Source organism: Oncorhynchus kisutch, linkage group LG19 (assembly GCF_002021735.2).
Source record: "Oncorhynchus kisutch isolate 150728-3 linkage group LG19, Okis_V2, whole genome shotgun sequence".
NCBI lineage: Eukaryota > Metazoa > Chordata > Actinopteri > Salmoniformes > Salmonidae > Oncorhynchus > Oncorhynchus kisutch.
This window is the reverse complement of record NC_034192.2, coordinates 18,240,785-18,262,511: the sequence shown is the minus strand read 5'-3', so window position 1 is coordinate 18,262,511 and position 21,727 is coordinate 18,240,785.

Below are 21,727 nucleotides of genomic sequence, written 5' to 3'. Positions count from 1 at the left end.
ATCTCCAAAAAGTCAGTTTAGTTGGTGCCATTGATTTCAGTAATCCACTCCTTCAACATGCATACAAAGGAATGCAAAAAGCTACCGGTAAACTTCATCCAAACAAGTCAAACAATGTTTCTAATCAATCCTCAGGTACCCTAATATGTAAATAAACAATAATATTTCAGATGTACAGAACGGTGTTCAATAGAAAAGGAAAATAACGAAGAGCACGCCCCCGTTCACGCGCGCCAAAAGTCTACCTGTCCTGATGAGAACACCTGGGATAAACTACAACTACCTGTTTGTTTTTCAAGAAACAAGCCTGAAACCCTGTCTAAAAGCTGTTGACATTGAATGGAAGCCATAGGAACTGTAATCTGGGACCTATTTTTTTTTATATCCCATAGGCCTGCACTGAAAAGGCCTGTGACCTCAAAAAAACAGTCTAGGTGGATTTTTCTTGGGTTTTCGCTTACCTTCTCTGCCTACCAGTTCTGTTATACCCACAGACATTATTTTAACAGTTTTAGAAAATCTACAATGCTACCAATTATATGCATATCCTAGCATCTGGGCCTGAGTAACAGGCAGTTTACTTTCAGTAAACTCAGTCATGTCATGCAGATGGGCCTTCAGGGGACATCGCGACGAAGGAGCCTGTTGAAAGCCCCTCTGGCGAATTACGTCAGTAGACCAGTCGTGATGGCTCGGCGGGGCTCCGTGTCGACAGTAAAAGGGGTCCAGGGCAATTGGCAAAATAGGTATTGTAGCCCAAGGAGTGGCTGATGGACCTCTTCAGCTAGCCGGTAGATGGGCCTAGCACATGGCAAGTTCCAGGCTAACTGCTGCTTGCTTCTGGACAGAAGTTAGCAAGGACTAGCCACTCGGATAGCAGCTAGCTAGCTGCGATGATCCAGGTGAAAAGGTCCAGAGCTTGCGGTAGAAATCTGGAGATGTGGAGATTTGGTGGAGAAAAAGCAGTCCTGTATGCTCTGGGTTGAATCGCGCTGTGCAGGCTGGCAGGAGTTGACTGGGCTAAGGTTAGCTGATGACCGCTAGCAGTGGCTAACTGACTACTGGCTAGTGTTCCGGTACTAAAGTATAGAAAATAGCAGATCCATACACATTGGGTGAGGAGGGTTGCAGGAGAGTGTGTTGAAATTGAGGTTAAAAATATTTAAAAAATATAATTAAAAAAAATATATGAAGTATATACAAAGAAAAATATATATATACATGGGACACAAGACAAAGATGTCTGAACTACTACGCCATCTTGGATAGATAAAAACACTATAGTAAATACTAGAGTAATCTCTGCAAAAATAATACATTACTGGCCATAGAGAGGCTTTTTATTCTCTATTTTGGTTAGGCCAGGGTGTGACTAGGGTGTGCATTCTATGTCCTTTTTTCTAAGTTTTGTAATTCTATGTCTTGGCCTGGTATGGTTCTCAATCAGGGACAGCTGTCTATCGTTGTCTCTGATTGAGAACCATACTGAGGTACCCTTTTCCCCTACCTGTTTTGTGAGAAGTTAACTTTGTCTTTGTTCAGGGCACATAGCCCAAAGCTTCACGGTTTGGTTTTTGTTCTTCATTTGTCGGCGTCATTTTGAATAAAGAAAAAATGTACGCTTACCATGCTGCACCTTGGTCCAGTCCTTCAGTCAGCCGTGACAATTACACTACAGTCGGCAAGAACTGTACAAGAAATACTACAGTGTACTATAGTCCAAAAACACTACAGGAAATACTACAGTATACTACAATCCGCAAAAACACGACATTAATTACTATAGTATGTACTACAGTTATTTTACTACAGTTAACTAAGTACTACAGTAAATACTACGGTATTCACTAAATAATACAGTATTCACTATAGTGTTTTTTCATACTTTAGTTTGCAAAAACACTACAGTAGTACACAATAGTATTTATACAGTATTTTATTAATGAGGATATCCCTGAGCCATCAGTCATTCTAAATGTTCTAGTAAGGTATTATTAGAATGGGTAGAATGCGATTAAGGATTACGATCTTTCAGGAATGTTATTATTTTGTCAGCACCTCCACTTTTTATGCCTTTTCAAGGAAACTAGAAACAGCAGGATGGTCATGGTGTCTGTCTGTCTCTCTGTAGGCCTGGAAGTTCCACAAAAGAATGAGGAAAATAAGAGGAAACATAAAATAGCCATAGTCTATTTTCCAGGAACCATAGACAACATGACAGTTAGGGAGAAAACCAGGAATCATTTCGAAATCCACACTGTTCAAATGACAGGAAAAAGATAGGATCGCCTTTATTCCGTCAAAATACTTACAGAAAACTATGAAATAACTATTTTTCAGGCCGAGGCTTCAATATATTCACCCAATGATAAATATACTTCCAAACTGTAAAACCCAGATAAGTTCTGGCTAGTCAAACATTTTGAGGAAACCGATTACCTACAAAAATTATGTTATGGAACTTAAACAACTGAAGTGAGCAGTACTACCTTCATATAAGTAATGCAAATGCTTTTGTAAGGTATACTTACGAAATACCTTTTGTAATGTATACTTAAATTGAACTCCCCAACTAAGCTACACCTCAAATCATTTCCCAGCAGGCTTTACCTTTTTTAATTGAATTGTAAAATGAACACTGCAAATCATGCTGATTTGCAAAGCGATGTGTAATTCCTTTTCAAATCAGTTGAAATTTGTATTAAAATGCAACCTGCATTCATATTGACTGCCAGGGTTAAGAACAGTGGGAAGAAACTACCTAAGTCATTGAAACCGGGACAACCATTTCATTAACGGGTGTAAAAATTCCATGATTGGATTAGTTCAGAGAAAATAAATATTTATTTGTGTAGCATAACATTTAATCAATCAATCACTCAATGTACATGCAAACACAGATATTTAAAAAATATATTTTAAAAATCTACCTGCAGTAGAGTATGGTGGTATAAAAAGTTAATTTGCTATCATATCTTTAAAACATTTAGTTGGTGTGACATCTCATTTAGTTTTGAGTCAGTACCACAAACATTTCATGTAATGATAATTTTTTCTTTGACTTTGACTACAACTTACTAGAAGTATTCAGGTTATTCTTTGTATAAGATGCAGAATGGTTTTGATTTCACAATCATGTTTAAGGCTAAGGAGGCACTGGTTATGTCCAATCAGTGTCATGCAACTGACCATATGCACAAACACACATACACAAACACACACACACACACACACACACACACACAGGCCCTCACATGCAAGCAAGCACACACACGCATTTAATAGTTCCGTTGTTTCAGTAAGAGGAAGTGCTGTAACAAGGCTGTGGGCTGTGGGGTGGACCAAGACCTAGACTGAAGGTAGAGTTTACAGAAAAGGCCTGTCATGCTATAACACTCATTAAAATGGATTACATGCTAATATATTCTACACACATTGGCGCAGTGGTCTAATGTACTTAAGTAGAAATACTTTAAAGTACTACTTAAGTTGATTTTTGGGGTATCTGTACTTTAATTGACTATTTATTAAAAGGGCACAAGGCGAGACCCAGATGCAGACACGGGAGGCAGATGGTTTGAATCTTTGATATTTATTACATCTAAAACAGGTAGGCAAGAGATCGGTCATGGAAAGGCAAAAGGTCAAAACCAGTTCAGAGTCCAGGAGGTGGAGTGTGGCAGAATGGTCAGGTAGGTGGGTACAGAGTCCAGAAAACAGGCAAGGGTCAAAACCAGGAGGACAAGAAAAAGAGAATAGAAAAGGTAGGAGCACGGGAAAAACACGCTGGTTGACTTGGAACTTACAAGACGAACTGGCACAGAGAGACAGGAAACACAGGGATAACAAGCGACACCTGGAGGGGGTGGAGACAATAACAAGGACAGGTGAAACTGATCAGGGTGTGACATTTATATTTTTTTGACAACTTTTACTTCACTACATTCTGAAAGAAAATTATGTACTTTTTACTCCATGCATACACAAAAGTATTCGTTACATTTTGAATGCTTAGCCGGACAGGAAAATGGTCAAATTCACACACTTATCAAGAGAAAATCCCTGGTCATCCCTACTGCCTCTGAACTGGCAGACCCACTAAATACATGCTTCGTTTGTAAATTATGTCTGAGTGTTGGAGTGTTCCCCCGGGTATCTGTAAATATAAGGAATTTGAAAGGATTTATACGAGGATTATATTTAAAAAAAAATGTAAACAAGAAAATGGTGCCATCTGGTTTGCTAAATATAAGGAATTTGAATTGATGTATACTTCACCTTTACTTTTGATAGTTAAGTATATTTTAGCAATTACATTTGCTTTTGATACTTAAGTATATTTAAAACCAAATACTTTTAGTATTAGTAAGACTTTTACTCAAGTAGTATTTTACTGGGTGACTTTCACTTTTACTTGAATCATTTTCTATTAAGGTATCTTTACTTTTACCACCACTGCACACACATATATATGAAAACATGCAGGCATGCATGGGCACACACACATGGATGAAGGCAGGCAGGCAAACAGGCAGGAGCGCACGCGCACACACACGCACACGCGCACGCACACGCACGCGCGCACACACACACACACACACACACACACACACACACACACACACACACACACACACACACACACACACACACACACACACACACACACACACACACACACACACACACACACACACACACACACACACACACACATAACTGAGAAGACAGCTATCAAAAGTTGCCAGAGGTGGAATGGCCTGCCTCAGATGACAGATTGATTTGCCCATAGTATAACTTTCAATGTAACAATTGAACCATAGTGCAATGCCCGACAGTGATGGGCCAAGAGTATGGGAAAACACTCTTGCATCAGAGGCATGGTCATTCCTCTACTGACACATTTAGACAAAAATATATCTATTGTGCAAATGTTTGAATACAAATAACATCAATACAAATTGTCTACTTTTTCAGCCAAAACAATAGTTCATTATAGGTTAGTGGTGAAATGTAAAACATCTCTGATGCAACACACACACACACACACACACACACACACACCCCTATTTGGCGCTGGCCAGCACTGATCTGATCTGAGGTAGACAGACACACTACGTGTCTCTCAGGGTCGTCATGGTAGCAGGAGCCAAAATAAAGCAGCCGTTGTGACAGCAGCAGTCCCGTCAGCAGCCTCCAATGTAGACAGACGTTTGCACACACACACACGCACACACACACGCACACACGCACACACACACACACACACACACACACACACACACACACACACACACACACACACACACACACACACACACGCACACACACACACACACACACACACACACACACACACACACACACACACACACACACACACACACACACACACACACACACACACATAACTGAGAAGACAGCTATCAAAAGTTGCCAGAGGTGGAATGGCCTGCCTCAGATGACAGATTGATTTGCCCATAGTATAACTTTCAATGTAACAATTGAACCATAGTGCAATGCCCGACAGTGATGGGCCAAGAGTATGGGAAAACACTCTGCATCAGAGGCATGGTCATTCCTCTACTGACACATTTAGACAAAAATAGATCTATTGTGCAAATGTTTGAATACAAATAACATCAATACAAATTGTCTACTTTTTCAGCCAAAACAACAGTTCATTATAGGTTAGTGGTGAAATGTAAAACATCTCTGATGCAACACACACACACACACACACCCCTATTTGGAGCTGGCCAGCACTGATCTGATCTGAGGTAGACAGACACACTACGTGTCCCACAGGGTCGTCATGGTAGCAGGAGCCAAAATAAAGCAGCTGTTGTGACAGCAGCAGTCCCGTCAGCAGCCTCCAATGTAGAGAGACGTTTACACACACACACACACACACACACACACACACACACACACACACACACACACACACACACACACACACACACACACACACACACACACACACACACACACACACACACACACACACACACACACTCTCTCTCTCTCTCTCTCTTTTCGAGTCCAGAGCCTGCTGGAATAGACACAAAACGAGGCGAGTGCTCATGGAGAAAGGAGGAGGTGGAGGAGTGTGTATCCTGAACTGACCCTTTCTATTTATGGTGGTCCAGAGTGGACATATTTAGCAGCAGCTGCGCTGCTGGCACCCACCCATACACCCAGTGCAGTTCCCGGCACTCTACCCAGCCTCCCTGACGCTTTCACTCTGCCCAGCTCAGGAATGAACATTAGCTCCCTCGTTATAGCCCTCGCACTTCCCTTCATCTAATCTCTGCCAGAGTGGAAGCATTTTGTGTGTATCTTGCTGCACATAGAGCCCCATGGAGATAATGTAGCCTCTTCTGTTCTGCCTCATAGAATGATAATAATCTAGAAACATTAGAATGCTTTAACCACAGAATTAGAATTGAATGGAAAGACATCTAAATTCTAATTATAGTGTTCTAACACCCTTCTGAGTGATGCAGAGTCCAATCCAGGCCTGACGGGAGAGATAATAGGATGGGATCCTCAGTCCACAAACAAATGGTGTATATTTAATTCTGAAAGTGTAAAATGTACACTCTTTTCAGAGCATGAGTCACACTGTATTTACATTAAACACTTTTGAAAGTGTTGGGTAACTGGGGTACGTGCAATACCGTCGGGGGTACGCCAAATAAAAATGTGATTTATGATTTTTTTAATTCACATTTTCAAACAGTACATTTATATTTCCAACGGGGCTATACTTTTGGGTGATGGATCGGGTGCGCTGAGAGTCGGGAAGCAAGTTCAGGGAGTGAGTGTTTTAATAAATAAGCATAGCGTAGAACAAAACACGAAAACACGAACAACAGACATGACACTGGAACAGAAACAATAACTCCTGGAGAAGGAACCAAAGGGAGTGACATATATAGGGAAGGTAATCAGGGAGGTGATGGAGTCCAGGTGAGTCTGAAGACGAGCAGGTGTGTGTAACGATGGTGACAGGTGTGCGCCATACCGAGCGACCTGGTGACCTAGAGGCCGGAGAGGGAGCACCGGTGAGGTTTTTCTCTCGCCTGAGTAGCTTTGTTTCACTACCAAAAATATAATTAAACCATCTAGTGTTCAGTAAAATTACAACACAATGTCAAATATAGGTAGCCTAGTCAAATAATTAACATCCAATCACGTTAACCATTACTCTCTCGTGGGAAACTTCACTCTTGCGCAGATATTTAGAAACGAAACATGACAATTTGAAAAATAAGCCACGGGAGTTTTTTGAGCGAGAATAAAGACGACTTTCGAGTTGTAAGACATGTATGAAAGCAACAGATATCAATAATAAGAAGGGTCTAGAAGTCACTATTACTCGAGTCACTAGCAAGTCTCAAGTCACATGGTCCGAGTCGTGTATTCTAAGAGCAAGTCGAGTCGAGTCACAACTTTTCAAGTCAAGTCTCATGACAAGTAATATAATGTATCTATAGTGACAAGAAAATGTTAGTGAACCCTTTGGAATTACCTGGATTTCTGCATAAATTGGTCATAAAATAAAATTTTTATACATAAAACATAAAATTTGATCTGATCTTTGTCACAACAATAGACACACAGTGTGCTTAAACTAATAACACACAACTTATTGTATTTTATTGTCTATATTGAATGCATAATTAAAACATTCATAGTGTACAGTAGGTTGGAAAAAGTATGTGAACCCCTAGGCTTCTCGAAAAGCTAATTGGAGTCAGGAGTCTGCTAACCTGGAGTCCAATCAATGAGGCGAGATTGGAGATGTTGGTTAGACCTGCCTAGCCCTAAAACACTCACACTTGCTATAACACTTGCAATTCACAAGAAGCATTACTTGATGTGAACCATGCCTCGAACAAAAGAGATGGCAGAAGACCTAAGAATTGTTGACTTGCAAAAAGATGGAAAGGGTTACAAAAGTATCTCTAAAAGCCTTGATGTTCATCAGTCCACGGTAAGACAAATTGTCTATAAATTGAGAAAGTTCAGCACTGTTGCTACTCTCCCTAGGAGTGGCCGTAAGGTAAAGATGACTGCAAGAGCACAGGGAAGAATGCTCAATGAGGTTAAGAAGAATCAGCTAAGAGTGTCGGCTAAAGACTTACAGAAATCTCTGGAACATGTTAACATCTCTGTTGACGAGTTATCAATATGTAATACACTAAACAAGAATGGTGTTAATGGGAGGACACCACGAAAGAAGCCACTTGTTAAAGTGCACCTGGATTTTCCACAGCACTACTGGCATAACATTCTGTGGACAGATACAGTTGAATTGACACAACAGTTGAATTGTTTGCAAGGAACACACAACCCTATGTGTAGAGAAAAAAAGGCACAGCACACCAACATCAACAACTTATCCCAACTGTAAAGTATGGTGGTGGGTGCATCATGGTTTGGGCTGCTTTGTTGCCTCAGGACCCGGACAGCTTGCTATTGTCGATGGAAACATGAAGTTTAACAAGACATGTTGCAGGAGAATATAAGGCTATCTGCCAATTGAAGCGCAACAGAAGTTGGGTGATGCAACAGGACACCGACCCAAAACACAGAAGTAAAGGCTTCAACAAAAGAAAATACGCCTTCTGGAGCGGCCCAGTCAGAGTCCTGACCTCAACCCGATTGAGATGCTGTGGCATGACCTCAAGAGATCGGTTCACAGCAGACATCCCAAGAATGAAACAGTTTTGTAAAGAGGAATGGTCCAAAATTCTTCCTGACCGTTGTGCAGGTCTGATCCGCAACTACAGGAAAAGTTTGGTTGAGGCTATTGCTGCCAAAGGAGGATCAACCAGTTATTAAATCCAAGGGTTCACATACTTTTCCCACCCTGCACTGTGAATGTTTACACAGTGTTCAATAAGACACGAGAAGGTATAATTATTTGAGAGTTATTTGTTTTAACAGACAGTCTATTGTTGGAACTTAGATGAAGATCGGATCAAACTTTATGACCAATTTATGCAGAAATCCAGGTAATTCCAAAGGTTTCATATACCTTTTCTTGCCACTATATACATGCAAAGACTTGTTCAACTACACGTTTTTGTCTATTTGAGGCTGTCCGACAGCCTTTCTCATTAATTTGTGAACAACATATCTTTATTAGCCGTAATTCTAAAATATGTACCTTGTAGCAGTAATAAGAGCATGAAATCTGCAAAAGACAGGTTGAAGGGCGCAGAGTGTAGATTTATTTACAGGTCTTGGTGATCAATGGTGAAAGTGCCATATCATACAACATATACAAGTAGATTTACTAATTACAGTGCATTTGGAAAGTATTCAGACCCCTTGACTTTTTCCACATTTTGTTACGTTACAGCCTTATTCTAAAATGGATTAAATAGTTTTTTCCCCCTCATAAATCTACAAACAAAATCCCATAATTACTAAGCAAAAAAAAGTTTTTTAGAAAATGTTGCTAATATATGAAAATTTAAAGTAAGTATTCAGACTCTTTACTTAGTACTTTATTGAAGCACATTTGGAGCCTTGAGTCTTCTTGGGTATGACTCTACAAGCTTGGCACACCTGTATTTGGGGAGTTTCTCCCATTATTCTCTGCAGATCCTCTCAAGCTCTGTCAGGTTGGATGGGGAGCGTTGCTGCAAAGCTATTTTCAGGTCTCTCCAGAGATTTCCGATCTGGTTCAAGCCTGGGCTCTGGCTGGGTCACTCACGGACATTCAGAGACTTGTCCCGAAGCCACTACTGCGTTGTATTCGCTGTGTTCTTAGGGTCGTTGTCCTGTTGGAAGGTGAACCATCACCCCAGTCTGAGGTCCTGAGTGCTCTGGAGCAGGTATTCATTAAAGATCTCTCTGCACGTTGCTCTGTTCATCTTTCCCTCGATCATGACTAGTCTCCCAGTCCCTGCCGCTGAAGAACATCCCAAAAGCACGATGCTGCCACCACCATGCTTCACCATAGGGTTTCATCAGACCAGAGAATATTGTGCCTCATGGTCTAAGAGCAAACTCCAAATGGGCCATCATGTGCCTTTTACTAAGGAGTGGCCTCTGTCTGGCCACTCTACCATAAATGCCTGATTGGTGGAGTGCTGCAGAGATGGTTGTCCTTCTGTAAGGTTCTCCCATCTCCGCAGAGGAACTCTGGAGCTCTGTCAGAGTGACCACCGGCTTCTTGGTCACCTCCCTGACCAAGGCACTACTCCCACGACTACTCAGTTTGGCCAGTCGGCTAGAATTAGGAAGAGTTTTGGTGGGTCCAAACCTCTTCCGTTTAAGAATGATGGATGTCACACAATCCTATCTTGGAGCTCTACGGACAATTCCTTTGACCTCATGGCTTGGTTTTTGCTTTGACATGCATTGCCAAATGTGGCACCTAATATAGACAGGTGTGTGCCTTTCCAAATCGTGTCCAATCATTTGAATTTACCACAGGTGGACTCCAATCTAGTTGTAGAAACATCTAAAGGATGATCAATGGAAACGGGATGCACCTTAGCTCAATTTCAAGTCTCATAGCAAAGGGTCTGAATAATTATGTAAATAAGATGTTTCATTTTTTGAAAATATTTCTAAAAACTTATTTTCACTTTGTTATTATGGGGTATTGAGTGTAGATTGCAGAGTTTTTTGGGGTCCATTTTTTAATAAGGCTGTAACGTAACAACATTTGGAAAAAGTCGAGGGGTAGGAATCATTTCCGAAGGCAATAGCACAAAAGAAATGGCCTCTCTATCAGGCTTAATCTGTCCTATCTGAACGGATTCTGGTACAGGGCAAGACTGTACAGCTTCCCCTTGAGAAACCAAATCGAATCTGTCCAACTCAAACAGGTAGGCCTAAATAATATAAGTACTTGGCCCCAAGGACCAAAATGAAGTATCAAAGACTGAGGTGTATATGGTGTGTAGTGTCAATCATTTATGATACTCAACAGAAAAACTAAGAATAAGCAATTACAACCAATTCTACAATCTACACTTACATTGGTACATTCGTCTTAATCAGACTTCATTATTCCGAATTATGTTTTAACACAATGCATACATTGAATAATCCTTTTCTCTTATTCGACATTCTGACTGCAAAGCGTGGTGGCAGGCCACATAGCCTATTTCTATGCAAACTGAGGCACACGTGTTCCTATTACGCACAAGAAAAATGATAGCGACATAGGCCACAGACACACAGAACTTCGACCCGGAAAAAGGGAAAAAATAAACCATACATTGAATTAAATAAACAGAACTTCTACCTTTATGAGTCTTGCAAACATTCATGTCCACTGTAAGCATTGTGCCCACTCAGAGCAGGGTAAGAAATGGTTGGCTATAAAATTCAAATGTATCCACGTGTTGCATGTATGATGAAGCGCTATCAATTCATGTAGTATTAGATGGAATATACAGTATACTGAACATAAATATCTAGGCGAAAGCTAGGATCCTTTTTGATGGCATCTGTTTAATCCACTTCAATCAGTGTAGATGAACGGGAGGAGACCATTTTTAAAAAAAGCCTTGAGACATGAATTGTGTACGTGTAGCATTCAGAGGGTGAATAGGCAAGACAAAAGACTTCAGTGCCTTTGAACAGCGTATGGTAATAAGTGCCAGGCGTACTGGTTTGAGTGTGGCACGAATTGTAACTCTGCTAGGTTTTTCATGCTCAAAAGTTTCCTGTGTGTGTCAAGAATGGTCCACCACCCAAAGGACATCCAGCCAATATCAGGCCAGTGGTCGAAAACGGGTCATTGATGAAAGAGGGCAAAGGAGGGTGACACAAATTATGCAGAGCAACAAAACGGGCTACAGTTAGTCAACTGACAGTCCAGCACATAATAGAATGCACAACTTGTTGTACCTTGACACAAATGGGGTATGGCAGCCAACAATGATATGTTAGCTAGCTGGCTATGGCTGTACAACACTGTAACACTTCCAATTCAGGGTGCAGGTGTATCTGCTAAACTGCTTGCTGTACACTGTACTGTCTCATATAGCCTTCCCAACTGTGGAAGTCATTCTGAATACAGGTTGTGGGTGACTTACCCAAAATTCCCAGTTTTTATTTTATTTTTTAAAACCTGGTTAAAGGATTTTGGATTTCCTGCTTCCATTTACAAGAAACTTCCAAACAAGATTTCTTCATAACATGGGAATTTTTGGAAAGGTATCAACATTTTTCAACCTTACCTGCAAGTCACATTAAGCTGGCTTGCAACATGATGTGTAATTCCTATTGAAATCCAACCAGAGTTAGGCTATCCAACAATTGAAATTGTTATTCACCTGCCTTCAAAATGACTGCCAGGGTTTGGAATATTGTGAAGAAACTACCTTAGATAATTAAAATGAAACAAATATTTCAGTAATGTGTGAAACAAATCAAATTAATTGATTGGATGAGTTTAGAATGTTATTTATCTATCTTTGTGTAGCATAATATTAATCAATCAATGTACTGTACATGCACAAACAGATATTGAAACTAACAATTCTAAAACTCAACCTGCAATAGAGCATGCTGGGTAATATGATAATGATGGGCAAAAGGCCCTACAGTATATTAGAGTAAAACTAGGCCCTCAAAATAAGGCCTTATGAAATAGGCATGGAAATGTGTCAAATAAATACAGTGCCAGTCAAAAGTTTGGACACACCTTCTCATTCAAGGGTTTTTCCTTATTTTTACTATTTTCTACATTGTAGAATAATAGTGAAGACATCAAAACTATGAAATAACATATGGAATCATGTAGTAACCAACAAAGTGTTAAACTAATTTAAATATATTTGAGATTCTTCAAAGTAGCCACCCTTTGCCTTGATGACAGCTTTGCACACTCTTGGAATTCTCTCAACCAGCTTCATGAGGTAGTCACCCAGAATGCATTTAAATTAACAGGTGTGCCTTGTTAAAAGTTCATTTGTGGAATTTGTTTCCTTCTTAACACATTTGAGCCAATTAGTCGTATTGTGACAAGGTAGGAGTGGTATACAGAAGATAGACCTATTTGGTAAAAGACCAAGAACATATTATGGCAAGAACAGCTCAAATAAGCAAAGAAAAATGTCAGTCCATCGTTACTTTAAGACATGAAGGTCAGTCAATGCGGAACATTTCTAGAACTTTGAAAGTTTCTTCAAGTGAAGTCGCAAAAACCATCAATCGCTATCATGAAACTGGCTCTCATGAGAACCAACACCGGAAAGGAATACCTAGAGTTACCTCTGCTGCAGAAGACATGTTCATTAGAGTTAACTGCACCTCAGATTGTAGCCCAAATAAATTCTTCACAGAGTTCAAGTAACAGGCACATCTCAACATCAACTGTTCAAAAGAGTAGGTGAACGGATGATCTCCGCATGTGTGGATCCCACCGTAAAGAATGGAGGAGGAGATGTGATGGTGTCGGGGTGCTTTGCTGGTGACACTGTCATTGATTTATATAAAATTCAAGGCACATCCCATCTGGTATGTGCTTAGTGGGACTACCATTTGTTTTTCAACAGGACAATGACCCAAAACACACCTCCAGGCTGTGTAAGGGCTATTTGACCAAGGAGAGTGATGGAGTGCTGCATCAGATGACCTGGCCTCCGCAGTCATCTGAGCTCAACGCAATTGAGTTTGGGATGAGTTGGACCGCAGAGTGAAGGAAAAGCAGCCAGCAAGTGCTCAGCATATGTGGGAACTACTTAAAGACTGTTGGAAAAGCATTCTTCCTGAAGCTGGTTAAGAGAATGCCAAGAGTGTGCAAAGCTGTCATCAGGGCAAATGTGGCTACTTTGAAGAATCTCAAGTATAACATATTTTGATTTGTTTAACACTTTTTTGTTTTCTACATGATTCCACATGTGTTATTTCATAGTTTTGATGTCTTCACTAGTTAGAACGCTGATCTATCGGTAGTCTAAATTGTGGCAATTAATGGAGGCGTTTTCAGTCTGAGAGCCTCTCCTCTGGAGAGTCCTGCATCAGGCAACAACAAAAACTGTCGGTGGTCCTGGAGTTAAATGAGAACTTGGGTAAATACATTGGGGGAATTTCACTTGACATGTGGACTGACAATTTCCAAAAAATAGGCGCGATGGGCTTATGGTTTCTCTCCCTCTAAAAACAGAAATAAATCATTCTAAATAACAAACTGGCTTTATTTACAAATTAGTACGAATGTCTCACCCCATGATCAAGAATGGCCTGTTTCCCTTTATTCAGATTACAATCTCTTACTTTCGATTATTTGAAATGAAATCATCTCCAGAATATTGGTATTTTTTAAACAAGCCATAGAAAGTTGGTTGCAATTTCAGTAAAAAAAATAAGTAAGGAACTTGTCTGTCGGTCCTAGTTAAAGTAAATTGTGATAAATAAAAATATGCCAGTTTAATTTAAGGACCCAAAAATTGACAGCTGTGCCACATAGATTGCAAAATCGATGGGAAGAGATTTTCGAGGTACTGATTCCATGGCATATGCTTTATGAATTGACACGCAATTTTCAATTTTTATGACCTACTGCAGTTCTAAAACCTATGGGTTTAACCTTCTGAATTAATGATTATATTGAAGATAGAAGCAGCCTCTTATTAATGAGTTCCGAGAGCCGATCTGTTATCCAATGATTATTATTAATTATTATAATTAACCCTACATTATAATTATATAAAAGACCCTTAGAAATTCTCACATCCTAGCTAAAAATGTTTTAACTAAGATAATCTGCTCATGTTGTGTGTGTTCAATTATTTATGACATTGTGGTTACAATGAATAATATAACAAGCATTATTGGCATTGTTTTTAGGTTCTGTGTTTTTATTTACAGTAATGATAGACAGCTGGAGACGTTTTGAAAACATGTTTACAAACACTAGTTTTTCACAAGTGTACTGTAGCAGACAATGTGCAAACAATGTTTCCATGATGGGCTATTAGCAGGACAATAGACTCTTCAGACATCGATTTATTTACAAAATGGTAGTTTAATAGCGCAGCTAATGTAGGTGTGAAAATCCCCCCAACTTGCTATGTAATCAATGTTTATTTCAACTACATTTTAGTTGTACTTCCCCCCCATCTCCACGACCACGGGTAAAACCTTGCTGTGATGATCAATGTATTTGTTGCATCGTTGTATCATGAATTTCAAAAGCCAAAACATCTTGATGGCTTTCACCAGTTCATCTTTGCATGTAGGCTTGGCAGAGTTATGGATGACATTTTCCAGTTGATGCCAAACAAGTTAGATCAGGTTTAAAATCAGGAAACCTACATGTAGAGATTACAAAAATATTTGTGGATATACTGTCAGCCTACCGCAGGAGACATGAGTCTCACCAGTGTTGAGTAATATGCTGTTAAAAGTGTTTTAGGTCTTATTTAACATTTATTTGACTACATAAAGGTGTTTACTACATAAAGGTACTCTACTCCCGTCTTGACCCAGTTTATGCCTTCATTTGCAATGCAAACACGGGCGGCAGTATGTTTTGGGTCATTGTCTGCATTTAGAGAATTTTTTTTTTGTTGCAATTTAGCCTTACACCCAATATTAGGTACAATACTAGAAATATACTTGTAAATAGGTCTAAACATAAAAGAAGATTGCTATAATTCTACATTGAAAGAAACAATGTGGTCCCAGAAACACCTCTCTGACATAGGGTTCAGCAAATCTCTTGATGATTTCTTCCTCAAAGAAATATCGAGCCATGATACCTGAAAAAGGAGGCAACGGTGAATTATTGTGGAACACATAGCAGTCCATGAAGTGTAGGCTACAATATTTTATGTACCTTTTGTTTTGTAAATAGCTAAACTTGCCATCAAAAATCTAATACGGGCCTGGTCCCTGGAGAGAAATTGCCCCCCACACATGGAGTTTGATGGGATGCTTTGGACTCGGCATGCTTGAGGCAGGCAAAAACTATCATACACAGGATGATTAAATTGCTGGGAAAACAGAGCTCCGACTAGAAATCTGTCACAAAGCATACAATACCCCCCCCCCCCCCCCCCCCAATGATGGGGTGCAAAGAATGGAACTAAATAGTGTGTGATAATGACATACAGGTGTGTGAACAGGTGATCAGAATTTGTGTGAGCTGGAAAGTGAGCTGCGTTCAGTGGATCTACATGTTTGAGAGTGAGTTGGAAGCAGACGTTACATTGCAGCAAAAGGTGGCTCTACTGTCACGATCATTGCTGGAAGGATTGGACCAAGGCGCAGCGTGCGCAGAGTTCCATATGTTTAATAAATGAAACTCACCAACACAATACAGAACAAACTAAGCGCGAAGTAAATGCAGTGCTCAACAGTAACTACACAACAAGATCCCACAACAAACAGGTGGGGAAAGGCTGCCTAAATATGATCCCCAACCAGAGACAACAATAGACAGCCAGGCCAACATAGAAATACAAAAACTAGAGTACCACCCTAGTCACACCCCGACCTTACCAAATTAGAGAATAAATGGCTCTCTAAGGTCAGGGTGTGACAGTACCCCCCCCCCCCCTCAAAGGTGCGGACTCCGGCCGCAAAACCTGACTCTATAGGGGAGGGTCCGGGTGTGCATCTAGCCTCGGTGGTGGCTCCGGTGCGGGACGTAGACCCTGCTCCGCGCGCGGATCCATCAGCTTCGGTGGCGGCTCTGATGCGGGGATAGTCACCGGAAGCTCTGGACCGTGTCTCGTTGCCGGTGGAACCGGACCGTGGCTTGTCACCAAAGGAACCGGACCGTGGATCGTCACTGGAGGTAACGGACCATGGATTGTCGCCGGACCGTGGATCGTTGCCGGGTACTCCGGACCGTGGTTGTCTCCGGAGGAACCAGACCGTGGATCATCGCCGGAAGCTCCGGACCGTGGATCGCCGCTGGGGACTCCGTACCGTGGATCGTCACCGGGGACTCCGGACCGTGGATCGTCATTGGAGGCTCCGGACTGAGAACCCTTGCTGGAGGCTCTGGATTGTGTACCCTCACAGGAGGTTCTGGACTAGGAACCTTCGCAGGAGGCTCTGGACTGGGAACCCTCGCAGGAGGCTTTGGACTGGGAACCCTCGCAGGAGGCTCCGGACTGGGAACCCTCGCAGGAGGCTCCGGACCGGAGATCGTCGCCGGAAGCTCTGGACTGGGGAGACGCACTGGAGGCCTGATGCATGGGGCCGGCACAGGTGGCACCAGACTGGTGACACGCACTTCAGGGGAGTGCGGGGAGCAGGCACAGGATGTACCTGACTGGGAAGGTGCACTTGAGGGAGAGTGTGAGGCGCAGGCACAGGATGTACCGGACTGGGGACATGCACTTCAGGGAGAGTGTGAGGAGGAGGCACAGGACGTACTGGGCTGTGGAGGCGCACTTGAGGGAGAGTGCGAAGAGCAGGCACAGGACGTACTGGATTGGGGACACGCACTTCAGTGCGAGGAGGAGGCACAGTACGTAACGGACAGGGAACACGCACTTCAGGGAGAGTGCAAGGAGCAGGCACAGGACGTATCGGACTGGGGACACGCACTTCAGGGAGAGTGCAAGGAGCAGGCACAGGACGTACCGGACTGGGGACACGCACTTCAGGGCGACTGCAAGGAGGAGACACAGGACATACCGGACTTATGAGGCGCACTGGAGGCCTTATGCGTGGGACCAGCACAGATTGCACCGGACTGGTGACACGCTCCACCAAATGCCTGCGTTGCTGCATACTCCTCGCCAGCTCCATTCTCCGGTATCCCTCCTCGCACTGTTCCATCGACTCCCAGACGGGTTCTGGTACTCCCCTTGGGTCGACCGACCATCTCTCTATCTCCTCCCAGGTTGTGTCTGGTTCACACCTCGGCTCCACCGACCACCCCGTGTGTCCCCCCAATTTTCTTTTTGAGGATACACAAAAACAACATCCCACAACAAACAGGTGGGAAAAGGCTGCCTAAATATGATCCCCAATCAGAGACAACGATAGACAGCTGCCTCTGATTGGGAACCATACCAGGCCAACACAGAAATACAAAAACTAGAGTACCCATCCTAGTCACACCCCGACAAAACCAAATTAGAGAATAAAAGGCTCTCTAAGGTCAGGTCGTGACATCTACATTACAAGTATTTGGGGGTGTGAATAGTTATGCACGCTCAAGTTCTGTTTTTTTTTTGTCTTTTTGTTTGTTTCACAATAAAAAATATTCAAAGTGGTAGTGGTAGGAATGTTGTGTAAATCAAATGATAGAAACCCCCCCCCCAAAATCTATTTTAATTGCAGGTTGTAAGGCCAAGGGCGGCGAATACCTTCGCAAGCCACTGTATGAAAAAAATGTCATACAGAGCCTTGCCATAAGTCCGCCCAAGTTTCTTCAACAGTCTTCTGACTGTATTAGAGAGATGTTGATGCTGTGCAGTGATGCCAGCAGATTCCAGATTGCCTTTGCCGATCGCTCATAATCTTCAACCATCAGTGAGTCGATGGTTTGAATAGTTTTGCTGGAAATGGAATACCACGGAAGATGCTGTGTTTTTGGTTGATGGCGAATACTAAAAACAGCCAAATGCATTTGTGAATTCAATCACTTCATTGTTTAATTATTTATGGCTCCTTTCTTTTCTCCGTGCTGGAGTTCTTCTAAGAATAATGTAAGGTAATGAAGGCAAAAAATGGTTGCTTACTGGAACACCCAAAGTCATCCAAATGTTATAATAGAATTTGAATCAATAGCCTACCCGCGTGTGGTCAATTATTTCAGCACCGATTCGCGCTCCTCTGAGACAAGCATGGGGACTGGTCTTGATAAATAAATGTTAGGATTATTTCGCTCTTCACTCGCAGTCACTTAGTAGCCTACTCTCAGGCCGGTCAAGTTGTACAGCACCAACTTTTGAAAGCCAGTCACCTCTTCCCCCCCCCCCAGCCCGCCATGTCAACAATACTTTTTCTCTCTTTCTTATTTTCCTATTTTCTTCTCACTGAATTAAAGGTACTGTAGTTGCCCAGACACTTCCCACCTTCCCTCACCTTCCCTCAACCAATATGTTGTTCTTACATAAAAAAGCTTTTAAATTCTCTATTATAATATAATTCTCCAATATTAAAAACAGTCAAATGTTTCTCAAAGATACCCTCTGGTGGTCAAACTAGCACTAACTGGCATTAATGTCAACAATGGGTGACACTTAAAAAAATGTGCCATAGAATTCTGTGGCAGCCCACAAGCTGTGCTGCAGTACGAAGCAGCTTTTTAAAGGAAGAACGACTGTATATACAGGGGATACCGGTACCGAGTTAATGTGCGGGGTACAGGTTAGTCTAGGTAATTTGTGCATATAGTTAGGGGTAAAGTGACTATGCATAGATAATAAACAGCGATTAGCAGCAGTGTAACAATAAATGGGGGGTGGTCAATGTAACTAGACCGGGAGGCCACTTAGTCATCAGCTCTGGTAAAAAGGGACACAGTGTACGTTATCCATAATGTCCTCTGGTCTCTATCTATTAGTGCAATGGGGCATCAGAAATCACAGTGGGCCATCGAGGGGAACCATAAATATTTTACAACGTGCCAATCCTCTCTCAGTCAGCGACTAATAGCAAGCCATCCTGATCACAGCATGGGGCTTAGCTGATGGGGCCACCACCAAAGAACTGTCCTCCAAAAATCAGGGAGTTGTGGCAATTTCCTCTGAATGGGTTTTCAGATCAGAGTGGTTTATCAAATCAAATCAGATTTTATTGGACACATACAAGTGTTTAGCAGATTTTATTGCGGGTGTAGTGAAATGCTTGTAATGATTAAAAAAATGATGCCGAAGGGAGAAGAAAGAGAGTGGACTGTATTTTAGAGACGGGATATGAGAATTATGAGTACATATGGCTGGGATGTTCTTTTGGGGTTATGTTTTTTAATTAACATTCTTGCAAAGAAAATATACAATTGGAGTAAACTATGATACGAAAATATCATTAGTTATGTATTCCCCTTAGCAATTGACTAACTGGTTTTGTAAGTCGGTGGCTGGCCAATCACAGAGATCAAACCGTCAGTATGATGAATCGCATAAGAAAACGATTAATGACCTTAAGCTAACCTTAAAACAACCTTCTCCTCTGAGCTTGCTTTGCTCAGTAGAGTGAACACATTCCTCCATTTCAACTAAAAGCAGAAGACATAAATATACCACATGTCAATCCAGGGCTGTAGCAGATTCTGTTTTGTACCAACACAACACCATAAGATGATTGTGCTGTCAATGACTGACATAACTCAAATAGTGCGGGAATTCGGAGCACTTTAGAAACATCACCAAATGCAGAATCAGAATGACGACAGCAAGAAGAACAATGGAGCGTTCCATTCCGGTATTCCATCTTGGAGTAGTCAGTCACACGGAAAGGGCAATCCATTTCTTTGATGGCAATATAAAATAGGGCTGTCTATAGATGGCATCTGGACTTGGGATTGCAGCCCAACCTTCCATAAGTTCCTGGGGGAAGGAGGGGGGTAAAAGAGTCAGGAAGGAGGGTGAGGAGAGGTAAGGAGTGTTTGTGTGCACAACTGTGTGTGCGTACTCCCAAGTATGTGTGTGTGCATGTGTGTGCGTGTTTGTGTGTGAGGAGGAGACCTGTCTGGCTCAAAAAGATTACAGAAACCCTCTGGAATGCTGTAAATAATGGCGTGACGACCAGCGCTCTGCTCTGGACAGGTATGTGTCTTTACTGCAGGGGATATATTGGCATCGAAGGGTGTTTGTGGGGTGAGGGGAGATGCCAATTTGTGTTAGGTCACATGAGTCTTTTACACCTGCCCCTCCTCTCCACAACTCACTCTCACTGTGAGTGATGAGGGCCCCATGATGTCGCTAGTGTAAACCAACACTCCTGATGAAGAAATATGAAATATTCCTCCATTATTTTATTTTATTTAAAAATAAAAAAGTTTACTCCCAATTGTTAGTAGCTACTATCTTTTCTCATCGCTACAACTCCCATACGGGCTCGGGAGTGACGAAGGTTGAAAGTCATGCGTCCTCCGATACACAACCCAACCAAGCCGCACTGCTTCTTGACACAGCGCGCATCCAACCCGGAAGCCAGCCGCACCAATGTGTCGGAGGAAACACTGTGCACCTGGCAACCTTGGTTAGCGTGCACTGCGCCCGGCCCCGCCACAGGAGTCGCTGGTGCGCGATGAGACAAGGATATCCCTATCGGCCAAACCCTCACTAACCCGGACGACAATAGGCCGATTGTGCGTCGCCCCACGGACCTCCCGGTCACGGCCGGTTACAACAGAGCCTGGACGCGAACCCAGAGTCTCTGGTGGCAGAGTATGTTCATGTCAATCAGTGTGGTTTTCCCCGCAATCCTGCTTTCCTTTTCTGGACTCCAATCCCGCCTGCCTGACCATTCTGCCTGCCCTGACCTCGAACCTGCCTGCCATTCTGTACCTCTGGAACTCTGAACTGGTTTTGACCTTTTGCCTACCCCTTTTGGGTTGTGAATCAACATCTTGGACTCTAACCATCTGCCTCCTGTGTCTGCATCTGAGTCTCACCTTGTGCCCTTATAATGACAGTGTCTATATAAATATATATACACACACACACACACACACACACACACACACACACACACACACACACACACACACACACACACACACACACACACACACACACACACACACACACACACACACACACACACACAC